Below are 6,771 nucleotides of genomic sequence, written 5' to 3' on the forward strand. Positions count from 1 at the left end.
TACCGATGTCCTTAACATCGGAGAAAATATCTGGCTGCTTCGAGAGCATAACTTCGTGTTCAGAGAAAGAAATTTGTCTTCATTTCAGTGTCGGGTACCTTAACTTCATGTATAAATTAAAAGACCGAGGGTCAATCTTTTCGAAAACGTTACCACCGTCTGCGAGGGACGGTCGGCTAAGTAAGTCGGCTTGACATATCCTGATATTCCGAGAATAAAACCAGGTATTCCGGGAGAAAGTACGCTGAAACGTATTGGCTATAGACTCCTTAATTCACGGTTTGAATATAACTGTGTAACGACAAACCATTTGAGAACATTTCCAGTTGCTATAAAGTCAAACATTTAATTGATGACCTTACCGTCCAAAAGCATAACGCGCTGTACTGAGAGTGTAACAGGATATTCAGAGGAACATATGAGTATACATTTTAGTTCCAGGCGCCTTAATTTCATGAATAAAATAGAAGATCGAGGGTCAAACCGATCGAGAACGCTACCACATTTTTTCAGAGACGAAAGGCTAAGCGAATAGCTTCACCTATCCTGTGATTCCGATACTCAAATCAGGTATACCAGGAGTGAATCTGCTGAACAGTATTAGCTATATACATGTTAATTCGCGGTTTTAATATTAAAGTAGAGCGTCTCCCCATTTGAGAATGTTACACATTGGTATAAGGTCAAACGTTTTACTCAAGGCCTTACCTTCCGAAAAACTAACGCACTATGTCGAGAGTATAACTTGCAATTCAGTGGATCAAACTAGAAAAGGTTTTATTGACGGGGGACTTACATTCAATATGAATAAGTAGATCAAGGATCAAACAATTCGAGACTGTTACCACCTCCATTGAGGTTCGCACGGCTATGTTAATAACACCACATCTCCTGTGATGCCGAAAGTCAAACCAGGTATTCCGGTAGTAACTGCGCTGTGCAGTATTGTCAATAGATACGTTAATTCGCGGATTGTATATTTTAATAGAACGTCACACCGTGTGAGATCGTTACTAATTCCTGTGAAGTCAAACGTTTTTTCACAATGCCTTACCGCCTACTAGCTATGCCGCCATATCGAGAGTATAGTTACGTGTTTACGGAAACACATTAGTAACCAATTTAGTGACGACCACCTTAATTCCGTGCATGAATTACAAGAACGAGTGTCAAACCGTTCAAGGACGTTACCACCTTCTGTGAGAGACGATCGACTATGTCAATATGTTCATTTATGCAGTGAATCAGAAAGTCAAACCTGGTATTGTGGGATTAAATCCGCTGTACGCTATTGGCCATGGAGACCTTAATTCACGGTTTGAATATTAAAGTAGAGCGTGAAACCATTTGAGCATTTTACCAGTTGGTATAAAGTCGGACGTTTTACCAATTACCTTACCTTCCTAGAACCTAACACGCTGTTGCGAGTGTCATGCTTTATGCTCACGGAAACAAATTAGTAGACATTACAGCAGATGCACACTTTATTCTCATACACGAATGAGAAGATCGAGAGGCAATCCGTTCCAGAACGTTACCGCTTTCACTGAGAATCGCACATTTTCAGAACATTACCTGTACTTAAAGATTGAAACTTTTTACCGAGGGCATCACCTTCCCAGCAGCATGACACGCTGAATCGAGTGCCTTGCTTCAATGGTCACGAAAACAAGTTGGTAGGGTTTTTAGCAGACGGGCTCCATAATCTCAAGCATACACATCAAAATCGATAGTCATCGTTTTGGAGACCTTGTTTGAGTGTCGGACTGCTATGTCGATAGTCTCACCTGTCCCGTGCTTCCAAGAGTAAGACCAGATATTCCGGGAATAAACCGGCTTACAGTATTGGTATTATGCACCCTAATTCACGGTATAAATATTAAAGAACAGTGTCAAGCCTCTGAACAACGTTACCTAGAGACAAACATTTGACCAAAGACCTTACCTGCACAGAATCTAACCTGCTTTACCGAGAGTATAGCTTCGTGTTCTGTGGTACGAACTAGTATACATTTCAGTGTCTGCACCTTAATATTATGTATCTATTAAATGATCGAGGGACATACTGTTCCAGAACTTTACCAGCTTCATTGAGAGTCGCACAGCTAAATCAATAGCTTCACATATCGTGCGACTCCAAGAGTCAAATTAGGCATTCCGGGAGAAAAGCTGCAGAACAGTTTTGGATTAGACACGATAATGCACGGTATGAATATTGAAGCAGAGAGTTAAGCCGGCGGAGAACATTACCAATTCGTATAAAGTCATTCTTTTTACAGAATATCGTACCGTACGTGAACAAATCCCGCTTTAGCGGGTGTCATGCTTAATGTTGACGGAAACAGAATAGTATCCATTTGGGTTGGCACTCGTGTTATTTCAATGCATAAATTACAAATTCGAGAAGAAATCCGTTCGAGGACGTTACTACCCTCTTTGAGAGTCGAGCGGATATGTCAATAGCTTCACCGATCCTATGATTCCGAGAATCAATCCAGGTAAACGAAAGTAAATCCGTTAAACAATTGGCACCTTAATTCTGTGCTTGAATATTAAAGCAGGCCGTCAATCCGTGACAGAACGATACCACATTCCTCGGTATTCCAACTGCAATATAAATAGATACACCTATCCGGTGATTCCGAGGGTCAGATCACGTACTCCGGAAGTGAATTCGCGGTGCTGTATTACCAATGGACACGTTCATTCACGGTACGAATACTAAAGTGGAGTGTCAAACCTTTGTCGAATGTCACCTATTGCTATAGGGTCAAACATTTTACTGAACACCTTACCCTCTGTTACACTAACCTGCTGTATCCATATTCTAAATTCGTGTTCAGGGAATCAATCTATTAATCCTCTTACTGACGGGCACCACAATTTCATCTTTGAATTGGAGGATCGAGTGTCAGACCGTTGGAGAACGATAACAACTTCTAGAAGAATCGAAATGCTGTGTTAATTGCTTCACCTACCCTTGCAATTCCGACAATCAAGCCTGTTATTCCAGGAGTAAATCCACTGACAGTATTGGTAATACACACCTTATTTACGGCATGAATATTAAAATAGAGTGTCATATATTGGAGAACATTACCAAATGGTGTAATACTAATCCTTTTACCGAATACATTTCCTTCCGAGAACCTAACACGCTGCACCCAGTGTCTCGTTCATTGTTCACGGTAACAAATTTGTGGACATTTTGGCGGACGTGGACCATATTTGCGTGTCTGAACAGCAAATTCGAGGGTCAAACCCCGCGAGCACGATAACACATTCTTTGGGATTCGAACGGCTAGGTTAATAGCTTCACGTGTCCTTGGAATCCGAGAGTCAAACTAAGCACTCCGGGTGTAAATGACCCGTACAGAATTGGACATAGACACCAATTGTCGGAATGAATATTAAAGCAGACCGTCAAACCGTTGCAGAGCGTTACATATTTCTATATAGTTAAACCATTTGCCGAAACCCTTACCTGCCGTGTATGCAAACCTCTGTATCGAGAGAATAACTCCGTGTTCTGAGAAAGACATTAGTATTCATTTTAGAGATGGGCACCATAATTTCATGTGTGACTTAGTTGGTCGAGGGCCAATGCGTTCGAGAACGTTACCGCCATCTGTGAGAGTCGAATAGATAAGTCAGTAGCTACACGTATGCTGAGACACCGAAAGTCAAATCAAGAATTCAGCGAGAACATCTGCTCTTGAGTATGGGCACTAAGCACCCTCTTTCACTGCGTACATATTCAAGTACACAGAACAACCGTCATAGCCCGTTGCCAATTGGCATAGAGTCAAACTTTTAACCAAAGACCATACCTTCCGAGGAGATAATCCGCTATATCGAGAGTATAACATCCCGTTCACGGATGCAAGTTAGTATACATTTTAGTGACGGCGCCCATAAATTCATGAATGAAGTAGAATGTCGCGTGTCAAACAGTTGGACAACGTTACCACCTTCCGTGAAAGTGGAACGCCAGAGTGATGATGATTCCGAGAGTCAAACCAGGTATTCCGGGAGTAAATCCACTGAACAGCATTGGCAATAGCAATCTCAATTTACTGTTCGAATGTTAATGTACAGAGTCAAACCGTTGAAGAGCAATGCATACGGGTATATAGTCATTCGTCTTTTTGAAGTCCTTACCCTTCGAATAGCTAACCCGTTGCACCGAGAGTATTACATGGTGTTCAGTGGGGCGAATTAGTGGACATCCTAGCCTTGCACACCTTAATTTCATGTATGAATTAGAAGATCGAAGGTGAAGTAGTTCCAGAACGATACCGCGCTCTCTGAGGTACGAACGGATTAGTCAGTCGTTTCTCCTGTCCTATGTTTCCAGGAGACAATGCAGGCATTCCGACAGTCAATAAACTGTACACTATTCGCAATAGACATCGATGTTACAACGAAAACCTAATCCTCTAAGAACCTATCCCTCTCCATCGAGAAGTAGAATATATTCATTTCTAGATTTATTATTATTAGTATACATTGTAGTGTCGGCCACTACATGTATTAAATTAATTTCATGTATAAAACAGTAGATCGATTGTCAAACCGTTTCACAAAGCCAACACCTTTTTTGAGAGGCGAACGGCAGCGTTCTTAGCTTTACCCTTTCCTGTGATTCCGAGAGTCAAACTAGGTGTATCAGCAGCATATCCGCTGAAGAGCGTTGGCAGGGAATAGCTTAATTCGCAGTTTGAATATCAAAGTATAGAGAACATTGAGAACATTACCAGTTGGTATAAAGTCGTATTACCGAAGACCTTATCATCCGTGAAACAAACCCGCTGTTTCGAAAGTATATCGTTGTGACCACAGATACAACTTAGTATGCATTTTAGTGACTGACACCTTAATTTGAGGTATGAATAAGAAGATCTAGATTTCCACCGTTCGAAAACGTTACCTCCTTCATTAAGTGTTGCATAGCTAAGGCAATAGCTTCACCCAACCTGTTATTCCGAGAGTAGAACCAGTCATTACGGGAGTAAATCCACTGAATTATATCGGCATTTGACAACAATCTTCAGGGCATGAACATGCAAGCAGAAAGTCAAACTGTCTGAAATCAATAACAATTGGTATATAATCACTCCTTTCACCGAAGGAATTACCATCCGAGATTCTAATCCGCTGTATCGAGAATATGACTTAGTGTTCAGAGAAAAAAATTAGTCTGCATTTTAGTGACGGCCACCTTAATTTCATCTATGAATTAGAAGGTCGATGGTCAAACCGTTCGTGATCGTCACCGCCTTGTTTGGGATTCGAACGGATATGTCAGTAGTTTCACTAATCCTGTGGTTCCGTAGGTCAAGCCACCTATTCCGGGAGTATATCCGCTGTACAGTATTGTCCTTGTACACCCTATTGCAGGGTGCAAATATTAAAGAACAGTCTCAAACCGTCTTAGAACGTTACGTATTGGCATAGTGTCAATCTCTTCAGAGAAAGCCTTACGTTCGTGAAGCAACATGCTGTATCGAGAATATAACATAGTGTTCGGAGAAGATAATTCGGAAGCATTTTAGTGTCAGGCACCTTATCTTCATTTATCAGTTATGAATATTGAGTGTCAAACAGTTGGAGAACGTTATTACATTTCATGAGTGAATTCGAGAATCCATTGTTAAACCGTTTGGGAACATTACCACCATCAGTGAGAGACCAACGGCTATGACAATAGCTACACACATCCTGTCTACCCGAGAGACAAACCAGGTATTCCGGGAGTAAATCCGCTGAACAGTTTTGCAGTGGAAACCTTCCATCACGTTATGAATATTAAAGTATAGAGTCAATCCTTCGGAGAAAATTACAAATTGGTATAAAGTCGAACGGTTAACTGAATACCGTACCTTAAGGAATCCTAACCCGCTGTAGCGAGAGTCTTAGTTACTGCTCACGGAAACCAATTAGTATACATTTTTGCTGTCGAACAGCATATTTTCATGCATAAATATCAAAATCGATATTGAAGCCGGGGAAGAACGATATCCCCTTCAATTGAATGTCGCACATCTAAGTCAAAAGCTGCACATATCCTGTGATTCCGAGAAGTGAATCCGGTATTCAGGAAGTAATTGTGCTGGACAGTATTGGCAATAGACACCTTAACTGTCGGTTTGAATAGGAAAGCAGAGCGTCATACTGTTTGAGAACGTTACCAATCGGCATTAAGTCATGCTCTTTACCGGATACCTTGCCTTCCGTGAACATAACCCGCTGTATCGAGAGTACTACATCGTGGCTAGAGAAACACATTAGTACACATTTTAGTGACAGCACCTTAATTTTATGTATGAATATAAAGATCAAGTGTCAAACAGTTGGAAAACGATTTCACCATTCTTGCGAGTCAACGGCTAAGTTAGTAGCTTCACCTGTCCTGTTATTCCAATACTCGAACCTGGTATTCCTGGTGTCAAACCGCTGTACACTATTGGCATTGCAGACCATAGTTGACGGTATGAATATTAAAGTAGAGCCTGAAACCGTTTGAGAATGTTACCTATTGGTGTAAAGACAAACCTTTCACCGAAGACCTTACCCACCGAAAGCCTATCCCGCAGTACCGGGAGTATAACATCGTGTTCAGAGGAACAAATTAATATACACTTTAGTGACGGACACCTTAATTTCATGTATGAATTAGGAGATCGATTGTAAAATCGAACGAGAACGTTACCACCTTAGTTGAGAATCGAACGCCTTAAACAATATCTTCACCTATCGTATGATTCCGAG

The sequence above is a fragment of the Lasioglossum baleicum genome, unplaced genomic scaffold (genome assembly GCF_051020765.1).
Source record: "Lasioglossum baleicum unplaced genomic scaffold, iyLasBale1 scaffold0754, whole genome shotgun sequence".
Classification (NCBI taxonomy): domain Eukaryota; kingdom Metazoa; phylum Arthropoda; class Insecta; order Hymenoptera; family Halictidae; genus Lasioglossum; species Lasioglossum baleicum.